The sequence below is a fragment of the Chionomys nivalis genome, chromosome 16 (assembly GCF_950005125.1).
Source record: "Chionomys nivalis chromosome 16, mChiNiv1.1, whole genome shotgun sequence".
Lineage (NCBI taxonomy): Eukaryota > Metazoa > Chordata > Mammalia > Rodentia > Cricetidae > Chionomys > Chionomys nivalis.
The window spans coordinates 58,766,713-58,779,966 of NC_080101.1; the positions used below are offsets into that span (position 1 = coordinate 58,766,713).

The 13,254-nt window shown below is 42.9% G+C and overlaps 1 non-coding gene across 1 annotated transcript; it reads left to right on the forward strand.

Annotated features, from left to right (window-relative positions):
- The first annotated feature begins 9,007 nt into the window (after nucleotides 1–9,007).
- Nucleotides 9,008–9,144, forward strand: LOC130888322 (U4atac minor spliceosomal RNA). The gene has a single exon (XR_009058453.1). It is a non-coding gene; the product is annotated as a U4atac minor spliceosomal RNA (small nuclear RNA).
- Nucleotides 9,145–13,254: the final 4,110 nt, after the last annotated feature.

Below are 13,254 nucleotides of genomic sequence, written 5' to 3' on the forward strand. Positions count from 1 at the left end.
AGCTCCCAGAAATCATATGGTGTTCCTAGAAATAGGGGGATTGCTCCCAACCATAGTCTTCACAGCTAGGATTAAGCCCTTCACTGACGTTCATCTCTGGTTGCTTCCCATCCCTAAAAACATGATTGAATAACCCAGAGTGGTCTTCCTGCACTAGCATTCCACACGCTGAGCAGTGTGTTTGCTTCAAGACCTGGGTCCCCCAGATTTTTCTTTCTCTTTTCTTTTTCTTTTCTTTTTGAACTGCTCACAAGTGGTCCCCGCTGTGAGAGGCCATCCTGGACAGCTTCTAGCCTCTGGTTTCCAAGTCGCCTGGACCCGGAGCCGGTCCAGCTTCATTAACACCCGCCTCCCCCCCCCCCCCCCATAGATAGAAGACATTCTTCTACAGGCTTTGTGGTGTTTGCTCGCTGTTCTCACATGTTTTCATGTTTTCAGCTATTAAATACCCTCAAACTATCAGCCACCCGCCTGTGAGCACTCTGCTCGTGCTCTGCTGGTTCCACTTTTCTTTTCACTGGGCAATCCCCTCCCCACCCATCTAAAAAAAACTCTTTTCCTCTAACTCCCATTCCTTCTATTCTATCCCTGACACCACTACCGCTGGTCCCGCGGAAACCGGCAAGATTAGTTGAATCCACAAGGCAGCTGTTTTCTTTTCTTTTTTGTTTGTTTGTTTTTGTTTTTTATTCTTTTTTAATTAAAATTTCCAACTGCTCCCCGTTTCCCATTTCGCTCCCCCTCCTCCCACATATTGCCCCCTCCCCCCGATCCCCTCCCCCTATCCCCACTCCACTTCTCCTCCCCCCAGTCCACTCCCCCTCCCTCTCGATACTGAAGAGCAGTCCAAATTCCCTGCTCTACAGGAAGACCAAGGTCCTCCCACTTCTATCTAGGTCCAGGAAGGTGAGCATCCAAACAGGCTACGTTCCCACAAAGCCAGTTCATGTATTAGGATCGAAACCTAGTGCCATTGTCCTTGGCTTCTCATCAGCCTTCATTGTCCGCCTTGTTCAGAGAGTCCAGTTTCAACCCATGCTTATTCAGTCCCAGTCCAGCTGGCCTTGGAGAGCTCCCAATAGATCAGTTCCACTGTCACAATGGGTGGGTGCATGCCTCGTGGTCCTGATTTCCTTACTCATGTTCTCCCTCCTTCTGCTCCTCATTTGGACCTTAAGAGCTCAGACGGTTGCTCCAAATTGGGTCTCTGTCTCTCTCTCGATCCATCGCCAGATGAAAGTTCCTGTGCCATTCTCCTTGGCCTCTCGTCAGCTCTCATTGTCCGCCACATTCAGAGAGTCCGGTCTTATTCCATGTTTTTTCAGTAGCAGTCCAGCTGGCCTTGGTGAGCTCCCAATAGATCGGCCCCCCTGTCTCAGTGGTTGGGTGCACCCCTCATGGTCCTGACTTCCTTGTTCATGTTCTCTCTCCTCCTGCTCCTCATTATAACCTTGGGAGCTCAGTCCGGTGCTCCAGTGTGGGTCTCTGTCTCTATCTCCATCCATCGCTAGATGAAGGTTCTATGGCGATATGCAAGATATTCATCAGTATGATTATAGGATAGGTTCATTTCAGGTTCCCTATCCTCAGGTGCCCCAATGAACTAACTGGGGACATTGCCCTGGGCATCTGGTAGCCATTCCAGGTTCAAGTCTCTTGCCAACCCTTAGGTGGCTCCCTTAACTAAGGTATGAGTTTCCCTGCTCCCCAATCCAACCTTCCTTTAACCCCAATCACCCCGATTCCCCCAGTTCCCCTCATCCTCTCCTTCACACTTTTCTCTCCCTATCACCCCTCATCCCCATCCCACCCCACCCCCCAAGATTCCAATTTTTTGCCCATCAATCTTGTCTATTTCCCATAGCTGGGAGGATATCTATATGTTTTTCCTTGGGTTTACCCTCTTGTTTAGCTTCTTTAGGATCACAAATTATAGACTCAGTGGCCCCTATCCATGGCTAGAAACCAATTATGAGTGAGTACATCCCATGATCTTCTTTTTGGGTCTGGGTTACCTCACTCAGGATCGTATTTTCTATTTCCATCCATTTGCATGCAAAATTCGAGAAGTCATTGTTTTTTACCGCAGAGTAGTACTCTAATGTGTGTATATTCCACACTTTCTTCATCCATTCTTCTATTGAAGGGCAAAATAGACCCATATCTATCACCATGCACAAAACTCAAGTCCAAATGGATCAAAGACCTCAATATCAATCTGAACACACTGAACCTGATAGAAGAGAAAATGGGAAGTACCCTACAACATATGGGCACAGGAGATCGCTTCCTATGTATAACCCCAGCAGCACAGACATTAAGGGCAACATTGAATAAATGGGACCTCCTGAAACTGAGAAGCTTCTGTAAAGCAAAGGACACTGTCATTAAGACAAAAAGGCAGCCTACTGACTGGGAGAAGATCTTCACCAACCCCGCAACAGACAAAGGTCTGATCTCCAAAATATATAAAGAACTCAAGAAACTAGACTTTAAAAGGATAATTAACCCAATTAAAAAATGGGGCACTGAAATGAACAGAGAATTCTCATCAGAAGAAGTTAAAATGGCCAAAAGATACTTAAGGTCATGCTCAACCTCCTTAGCGATCAGAGAAATGCAAATCAAAACAACTGTGAGATACCATCTTACACCTGTCAGAATGGCTAAAATCAAAAATACCAAGGATAGCCTTTGCTGGAGAGGTTGTGGAGAAAGGGGTACCCTCATCCATTGTTGGTGGGACTGCAAACTTGTGCAACCACTTTGGAAATCAGTGTGGCGGTTTCTCAGAAAAATTGGGATCAACCTACCCCTGGACTCAGCAATAGCACTCTTGGGAATATACCCAAGAGATGCCTTATCATATGACAAAAGCATTTGTCCAACTATGTTCATAGCAGCATTATTTGTAATAGCCAGAACCTGGAAGGCAGCTGTTTTCAATTCCACTCTTTGCTCCCTGTCATGGCTTGCAGCATGGTTGTTCGGCAACAGGGCAGATCATGCCTCTAGGTCTCTCTTGTTATTATGTTTAAAAATCCTTCGGCTCAAAAAATATGGCTTTTCCATACAACATGTAACTGCTGCCATTTTGCCTGTGGTCAAGTGATCTTAACACCATCTTAACTGAAGGCCAGGTCAGGTGACCTCACCACAATCTTAACTGATGGCCAGGTCAGAGGGCCAAGTCCTGCCATCTTTACTGAGGTATTCCCTGCCTGGTCCCCTGGTTTACTTATGTTTTTATCTTTAAATTCCTCTTGTTGACTCTGTTACATGTGTGTTTTGCATGCCTTTGGTAGGGCCCACCAAGAGCATCCACTTCACCCAATTCCTGTTCATTCTGTGTGTATCTGTGCATACATGTAACTTAAATACACCTTTGTTTACTGTTAAATGTTATAATTGTCTGTTTGTTGTATCTCATTCCAGACTACAAAAACAATAAGACTCATGTTTTAAATTGGTATGTACTTTTAAGTCTCTTAATCCAACCCTGCTTTACCTGTTGAGAGGCAATACAGTCAAACTTGAACCCAGCTCTCCAGGCAGATTCTATACTGTACTTATAACTCATCTATACCTGGTAAACAGCCCTCAACTGCTCAGAGATCTGGGGAATATGGCATTTAAATATTTAATTATTAAAAAACTTTTCATAACAAAAAGAGACAGGTTGGCTTTTAGTAGCAGCACTCTATTTCCTCCAAAGAAGACAGAAGACAAATGGGCACAGAACAACATCCATCCACAATTCATTTCAACTGCCAAGTGCTAACCACTAGGCAAAACTGCCTTTCATCTAAACTGAAGATCTCCTGACAGTGGACAGAATCACTGGAATGGACAGCCTAGCTGCTCAGGTCAAGGTAGGCTTGTCTTCCTATAGATTTCTTAGCCCACAGGATCTTCTGGAACGTGGCAGGCCCTGTGCTAAACAGCAAAATGCAAACACAGCCCTCAGCAACCATGGACAACCCTGAGTAGCTTTAGGTGCCAAACAAGTAAGTTCTCTGTTGTTTTAATCCGTAACTCAAGTAAAATTTTATCCTTCTCAAAGATCTCTGACGAAGTTTGACAGCTAAGGGTTTTGTCATTTAAAAAGACAGCCTTACCAAACAAATTCCAATAAGCTACAAGTTAACAAAATTCTCTATCACACTGCCTTTCTTAGTCTTAAAGATACTTTTCATTATGCAAAAATATCTGTCAATCATTCTGATATAAATATGCCGCTGTTTAAAACTTACATTTTCACAAACCCAAAAAATTCTTGTGAGTTCCAAGGAACTGAATTATAGGATCCACCTTAAACAGGTCAGATATACCTCTCTCAATTCCATGGTCCTAAATTTTTTTCCTAAACTTAACTTTGCCCTCTATTCTGCCAATACTTTGAACAGGTCTAGGAGACACTGGACACTTCCATACCACAAACACCAGACAGGAGTAAAGAGGCCAGCTACCCCAGAATGTGACCAGCACCCAGCTTTCTCTGATCCCCCAACCCCAAGATGATGCCCACAAATAAGCAGAAAGCAGTCTTGAGAATCTACCATCCCAGTTCCTTTAACCTGTTGTGCCTATCCTTTTACCTTTTTATTATAAAAAATGAGATGGGAATGTAATGGTCTGTCCTGTCCCTTTAAAAGAGAAGCTGCGCCCACTTCCTCTCCTCCCACAGTCACCAAGGCAAGAGGATCTTCCTTCAGGTTTCAGCCTGAACTCCTTCCTTTCCATATATCTCTGGAAGAGGTAGCTTCTCCTCTCCCCATGCCTGCCTCTCTCTCTCTCTCTCTCTCTATCTCTCTCTGCCTCTCTTTCCTCATCCCCCTTTTCCTTCCCTCTTCCCTTTCTCTTTCCTTTCCATACCCCACTAAATAAATACCCACTTTCTCTGCATGGTGTGCCTACCCATCTCTGTCTCTCACCCGGCATGGCTCCTCATGGGACCTGGTTACCTGCCAAGGTCTCTCAACTACCATGCAGCCCTCTGAGGGACCCACTGCCCCTTGTGGCTCGCTGCCCACTGCTGCCCCTCGAGGAATGGTGCTGTTTTATTTTTACCATTATAGGGGGTATACGTGTAGAGAAGGGTGTGAGAGTGGAGCAGAGGAGGTGGCTGGGGCTAACATTAGGGATGCTTGGAAAGGCCATATGGAAACCTAAAGTTTAGAACCGTCTTGTGTATGCATATGTATCTATGTGTGTATGTATGTATGTATTATGTTTTTCATGGAAAAGAGTTACCCTACACAGGGGAATATGATTGTTCCAAAAGCCATTGGTTCCCCCAAAAAAAGCCCAGTGCCAGGTAAGAACATTTCTCCTTACATTGTTGATGATAAGTATCCTGGAGACCCCTAAAATAATACAGGCTATTGCTATTGTTCTTCGTTGCCCACCATAACTTGATAGCAAGATGTGGAGGCCAACATATGTGAGCCTGTTCCACCTTGACTAAAGGTCAGAGAGTTTGAGCTTATTTTTGCTCTTTCAAAGCTGTTGACAGCAGGTGTGGCTACACATCCTGACCTAGGATGTGGTTACTTGGTGTTTTGGACATTAAGATGGACTATAGAGGTTGATCTGCTCCACCCTGACCAAAGGTCAGAAAATCCAAGCCTACTTCTGGTTCTTCATTTAAAATACGTCGTCGCCTTGGTGGGTCATTAGTCTAGGGATTGTAACCTGCCTGGAAGGTCCAGTAATTCCAGGGTCACAAAGAGGCCCTATCTGGAAAATATGGGTGGGTGAGAAGAAGGAGGCTAGGAACATTTGTCGAAGCCTCCGTTTTATTAGCGTCATGGTTGCAGCTTATATAGCCCCTGGATGAGGAGCTTGGGGGGCTTGGGCACGGGGTCTTGCTGCGTGGCCCATGTCGGTCACGTAGGCCAAGAGGTTATGATCGGTCAGGTCACGATTCCTCTGCCAGGAGTTCACAAGTTGACATATCTAGTTCTCTGGATAATTAGAGTGTGAGGTTGGTTCCACTAACAGCTAGCTCTCTATTGAGAGTTAATTGGGTGCGGGATAGACTTTGTCAATAAAACAATTCTCAATACAATTGGGAAGTGGAGCCCTCTGCAAACTCCTCAGGGCGATGATCCCTATAATAATTTGGGGGGGATGGCTCCTGACATATCCCCCTTCCTTTTATAAAGGCAGGCATCTATCAAGTGGAGGGCACCAGGTCAGAGTCCAACCCTGATGTCAGATCTAAATGAGAAGGGACTGGGACAAGGAGGGACCCTCCTCTAGAATGGTGAAGCAATTTACCTCTCCTGGGAACAGAGGGGTGTCTTATGAGTCTTAGGTCAAGTGGGGACCAGGTCTTTTTCCCCCTTACCCATCCTTGAGTTCCCAGGACCCTGTCTTAGGTTGGGGGATGTCCTGCCACAAGTCACCCGTCCTTGGAGCTCCTCAAATAAAAGGTATCTAGCAAGACCTAAAGTAAGCAGGTCTTTGACTGCAGGGTTCTCTGTCTTAGGCTATGTGGAGAGCGATCCTTGTGCCTGGTGCCATGCCATGTTGAGCCGGCTTCTATAGCTTCTGTATGGTGTGCTGTTCAGGGGAGGACTCCACAATACTCCCGTCATTGGGGCTCTGTGTGAATCATTAATGAAAAGACTGTGAGGAGCTCCTCAAATAAAAAGCATAATGATATAATTTGGGCACCGATAGCTCCATCTTCCAGACAAGAAGAAAGGGCGTTTTCCAAACCCAGTATTCACCTTTTAGTCTGGCCTAAGGTATATCCTCCTTCCTAAATGCCTACTCCACAATAAGATTAGGAGTGCCACCTGCCAACAATTAGGGCAGTGTAAAGGGATCAAAATCTAAAATTTTTAAAATATGCATTAAACTTAAACACTTTACAGCATGTGTCAAACCTTTTCCAACATCTTTAAGCAGTTACAAATACCATTAAGTCAATTCCAGTAAGAGTACATACAATAACAGACATTGTTGTTATCAAATACCACAGTTCCAGTCTCTGAGCAACAGTCAAAACCCTGATCTTCCCCCTTCTTAAGTGAAGAGGGATTAATATTTTAATTAAAATGAGTTCTGTGTCCCAAAGATTAAAACAGTCAGATGTTTAGTCTGCATCTTGGCTCCAAAGCAAACAGAATTTAGACTACAGAAGCAGCTCAACATTTGTGCTTCAGGGAAGGTGGGCTTCCTGGGTGAGCTGAGCTCAGCTACCTGAAGCACATCCTAGCAATTATCTCAGCCGGATCTCCCTGGACTCTGGAGGCAGAATGACACCCTGCAGAGTGGCATAGCAGATTCTGTTATCAGGCACTCCTCTCCTTGGGGGAAGGGAAGACTGGACCAAGGACCTCTCCAACTGGTTTCTCCTCAAACTCCTTTATGGGATGTCCACAGCCATGACATCATCACGTTCAGCTTTTATTTTCTTTCTGTGAAAAAAGCATAAACATCTCCTCGACCCCAAATATATATAGGTCTGGTTTTTTCATAATGCATTGCAAGGGCTTTTTTACCTTGCCTTAGTAAAGGTCAGCTTGGTGTCATCATGCTAGATCCGTTTGCATCAGGATCTGTGTGCAACTGTTATAAGTTGCTTTTAAGGAGCCTTGGTACGCTCCACAATTTCTTTTTATTAATTATTAACCATATATGCAGTTCTTCCATTGGAAGAGCCATTTGTAAAATTTAGCATAAAATCCTTTAAGGGATTTTTAGCTATAAATTAGCAAAATACAGTTGTGTGAATTGTAGCAATTATCATCTGGGAAAAGACTATTGTTTTTTGCCTTTGAATTGAGCAAACACAATTGTCCAGGAATCAATCTTAAAATTATCAATGAATTTATTGTTCAGTATAAGAAACATTGATCATAGTCAATATTTTGTTAAACCATCTTCCAGATTTTATCCTGCCCTTTTGTACTAGACAGGCTACTGTTCTAAATTAAACTGGAAAAACTGGGAAGGTTTAGCCATAAACAGCATTTTTTATAAAACTGTTGTAGAACAAGTTTTACATTTAATATACACACTTGCCATAGCTGTATTATAATTAATACAGTGTACCCATTGATCACCATACACTCTACCTGTTGATTCATATTTTCACCTGCTTGAGTACCTGTTTGGCAGCTTTCTAAGCTAGCTCTCTATTGGAAACTAACTCGTTTTTTGTAAGAATTTTACCTAGCAGCTCAAGGTCTCCCATAAGAATATTATAACTAGGGCTTTAACCATTGAATATCTAATTAAAAGCTTATAAGCTATTCTCTTAAGTTGCAAGTCTGCCCTGCAGATAGGAAAATGGAAAAAGGAAGCATTTTAACTAATGATTTGGGCCTCATTAGACACCAACATATAGAAGAATAAAAATAGATCCATATCCATCTCCATGTACAAAACTTAAGTTCAAATGAGCCAAAGGCCTCAGCATATAAAAATTATGTTGAACCTTACAGAGAAAAAAATTTTGAAGTACACTTTGCCACATCTTAAACACAGCCTCAGTAGCACAAACATTGGGAGAAACCATAAATTAGATCTCCTGAACTGAGAAGCTTTTGTATAACAAGACTATAGAGTGGGAAAAGATCCTTACTTATCATAAACCCATTTTAAAAATATATGAAGAACTCGGGAAGTTAGTTATTAAAAAATTAATCCAATAAAAATATTTGTTACAAACCTAAACTGAAAACTCTCAGCAGATGAACTTAAAAATGACTGAGAGACAGTTTAAAAAATGTTCAAACATAACATACTTTAGCCATCAGAGAAATGCAAATCAAAACTCTTGAGATTTTATTTTATCCTTGTAAAAATGACCAAGATTAAAAATTATTATTAACAATTTATGCTTAAGAAAATGTGGGTAAAGAAAAAACTCCATTGCTGGAAGTATAAACTGGCAGTCACTTTTGGATCATACACAGTATTGAAAGACCTGGATAAATTCAGACTCCCCCAGCAGGAAGAGAAGAATCAAAAATCTAGGACCAGTTTGTTCAGCGACCCTGCCCTAGGAACCAGCGTGGGGTTGCGCTACTGTCCAATGAATGCATAGTGAGGGCAGTACTGCTAACGCCTGACAACACACCTGCATTGGTTAGAGCTCTGCTCCACCTTGGTGCAACTTTTGGAAAACCACAAAACTTCTTTTCCACATGTGAGAGTGCAAAAAGAATTGCAAGACTCAGCCCTATCCCTGCGCTTCCCTAGGCGCCTGCTGAAAACAAAGCCAGACCACAATCCTGAGGACAATCTTGAGAAACAGGGAGTCTCCCCACTGCGATTATCACTGTACTGTTTTAGGAACAAGCTGATTACCCTGGGAGTGGTCCCAAGAGGCAGGGAGTCGTCCCCCTGCGACCATCACTGGATTTTTTAAATTTTTATGACCTTCCTGGACCACAGGGCTGTGGTCTCTTTTTGAAAAATTTCCTCTCCAGGTCACCAGAGGCCAAACTCCTCCCCCACATGGGCCATGAGCCTCGGCCCCAGTGCATTGGCTCCCATCTCATCCCATCAACCAAAGCCCTGTGTGACCGCAGCAAGGATGGTCTCCTGTGAGTCACTAGGGGGGCCGTGCCCTCCCGAGACCTGAGTGAGAGTCTCCCCAGCATTGGGAGTCCCTCATTATGGCCATTTTTATAATTAGGCAAATATCTACCTTAAAACTTATCAATACCCCTGTTGGGCCTAAATACAAAAATTTTTTGACCATACCATAAGGACATGTGCTCAGCTATGCTTACAGCAGAATTACTTTATCATAGCCAGAATCTGAAAAATAACCCAAGTGTATCTCTTTTACACCTAAGATAAATGAGACATCATCCTTTTAAATATCCATGAATACCATAAAATATCTTGGAATAACTCCAAGCAAGCAGGACAGAAGTTTGAGTCCTGTTACCTCTGATTGTGAAGGCAAAAATGTTTTTTTATTTTTAACCATTATCATTTATTAGAGTATAACTCTGGCCCTTGATAAATTTAGTGAGAGGCCTGAGGCCTGAGTCTCAGCAATCTACCCTGAAGCTATACCTGGCAGCAGGAAAGGACCACAAGCTGAGACAATACAACTCCCGCCCAAAAGCGGGCATACAAATAAAAAAACTTGTATGATAAGAACTTTAACTCTTTTAAGAAAAAATTAAGACATTAGAAAATAAAAAGATCTCCTATTTTCTTGGGAAAGTAGAAGAAACATAGCAAAAATGACAATTTCATTGAAAGCAGTCTACGGATTCAGTGTAAATGTTCATTAAAAATTATAGCAACATTTCTCATAGAACTCACCTACAGATTTAATAGAAATGGTCATTAAAATTATAGCAAAACTTTTTACAGAACTCGAAAGAACAATCCTCAACTTTATAAGAAAGAAATAAAAACTCAGGATAGCCTAAACAATTTTTAAAATCCTCTGAATGTATCACAGTCTTTGATTTTAAAACTTTTCTACAGAACCACAGTACTGAAATTAATCCACCTTGGTTATAAATTTATATGCCTACAAACTAAAGATTTTTGACCAAGAAGCAAAATTTTAGAATGGAAAAGAAGCACATTTATCTCCTTTTATTGTCCTGAAGCTGTAACTTTCTGAGTCCAGACCTCCTTATAGCAAACATGTCTGGCAGCCTCCGCTCCACATGGCAGGAGGCTAAGACACAGGCTCTCTAGCCCTAGGGGGTCTTCTGTGGTATCAGGGTGGAGCTCAGCAGCTTTCGCTTGTCTAGCTTGCTACCGAGTCACAACTGGATAGGCTATCTAGAGTTTGCCCGTTTTTCTAAAATCCTGCCTTTTTCCATAGTGAATTGTAAGTCCCGAATCTGAGAGGAAAGGTCTGAGAGTTCATGCTGCAACGTAAGCACTTGCTTGAGACCTATTTGCGCCTTAAGGGCGGCTTTTGGATTAAACAATTCCTGAATCAAAGGCATGCTATTGGGAGCGGTCAGAGCATAGGGCGGTGGCTGCGGAGTCCTTTTTGGCTGACTAAGGAAGACGCAGAAAACAGGGTGTATTTCTGGGCTGGCTAAAACTAACCAGGGGCATGCATATTTCATCTATAAAACAGAAAAATGCAACTAAATCTTTTTTTTTTTACTCTTACTCCTCTCATCCTGAGTGGTTGCTTAAATTCCTTTATGAATTTCTCTTCCTTTGAAAATGATGGTCCCATATCTTTTTGGACGACAGTGATCCTGCGCCTACCTCATCCTGCGATCTGTCCGAGTTCTACAGCCACAGAATCTTCTTTTTAATTCTTGTTGATGTCCCAGGAGTCAGATAGTTAGCCGTGCTCCGAGTCACTGGTTCAGGCACCACTGTTGACCGCCTTGGCGGGTCATTAGTCTAGGGATTGTAACCCGCCTGGAAGGTCCAGTAATTCCAGGGTCACGGAGAGGCACTATCTGGAAAATATGGGCTGGTGAGAAGGAGGCTAGGCAGATTTGTCGAAGCCTCCATTTTATTAGCGTCATGGTTGCAGCTTATATAGCCCCTGGATGAGAAGCTTGGGGGGCTGGGGCATGGGGTCTTGCCGCATGATCCACATCGGTCACGTAGGCCAAGAGGTTACGATCGGTCAGGTGACAATTCCTTGGCCAGGAGTTCACAGGTTGACACACTTAGTTCTTTGGATGATTAGAGTGTGAGGTGGGTTCCACTAACAGCTAGCTCTCTACTGAGAGTTAATTGGGTGCGGGATAGGCTTTGTCAATAAAACAATTCTCAATATAATTGGGAAGTGGAGCCCTCTGCAAACTCCTCAGGGCGATGATCCCTATAATAATTTTGGGGGGGGGGGAATGGCTCCTGACAAAAATAGGAGGTTTGACATAGGAAAAGCCTGCCTACAAGAAACTTGGTCTATGCTGTGTTTGCCATATATCTTGCCAAAAACATCAAATACTTTATTCAGAAAATAATGGATTGATATCTCAAGCACTGAAGTGGGAAACTGTTCCTTCGTGTCATGTTAAAGCAGTCTTTTGTCTTCTTCCCCTCCCTCCCCTCTACCTTTTGTACCCTATAAAATGTAATGATAACCAATATGCCTAGACATGCCTGGGTACAGCAGTGGCACAAATATTATAAGGTAACCAGATAATTTCTGATTAGATATAAAGGTCATTAGATATAAATTAGGAGGAAAAGCATGTCTGGTATTACAAATCTAGATAAGAACTCGAAGTTGAAGAGATCATTGCCCAAGAAATGAACCTACTATCATTATTTTACCAAATATTCATAGTATCTAATGGCCCTCTAAATTCATATCTCTCCATCCATACATTATTGCAGCTCTAAGGCTTCATCAGAAAAGTTTTTGAGTACAGTGGATGATTGTTAATGCAGGAACTCACAACTGGTCACAGTACAGAGAATAAGTGACTATGGCATGCTCAACCACAAATGAGACATCCATCACCCAGCTCCCTATAGCTCAAGGTCCGCCACAAAGTAGGAGGACAGGAAGATTGTGACAGTCAGAGCTATGGGAGAACCAGAGCAAAACACTATCTTCTGGACATGATATGAACTACAGCAGCTGTGGCTGTGTGCATAAAACCTGCACCAGATCAGGCCAGCTGTCACCCTAGCATAAAGTAGGGAGTGAATTGACGAACCCCAGTGCACAACTGAGGGGCTATTAATGGTTAATGGCTTCTGGGTAAGGGGTAATCAGTTTTCCTTAAGGGTATGACTCCCGGTAGGTCAACCATTCTCCAGTGAATGACCACACATCCAGGAGTATATGGACAGCACAAGTAGAGTGGAGGGGTTACTTAATTTAGAAAAAAAGAAAGAGAAAACAAAGAAACTAAGTTAGGGGTAGGAAGGTGGGAGTGGATTTGGGAGGAGTTAAAGGAAGGGGTTAGGCTTAAAACGATTGTCTTACTTTTCTCTTACTAGGAAGAGAGACCATAACCATCCCAACTTATAAAAGAAAGCATTTAATTTGGGCCTTATGATTCTAGAGGGTTATAGTCCGTCATGGCAGGAGTTAGGCAGGCATGGTACCAGAAGAGTAGCTAAGAAATTACATGTTGAGATAACAACCATGAGGCGTGGGAAAGAGAGATAACTGGGAATTGTCTGGGCTTTTGAAACATCAAAGTCTATCCCCACTAATACACCTCTCAAGAAAGCCACACCTCCTAATCCTTCCCAAACTGCCCACCAACTACAGACCAAGTATTCAAATATATGACTCTAAGAAGGTCATTCTCTCTAGAACTACCA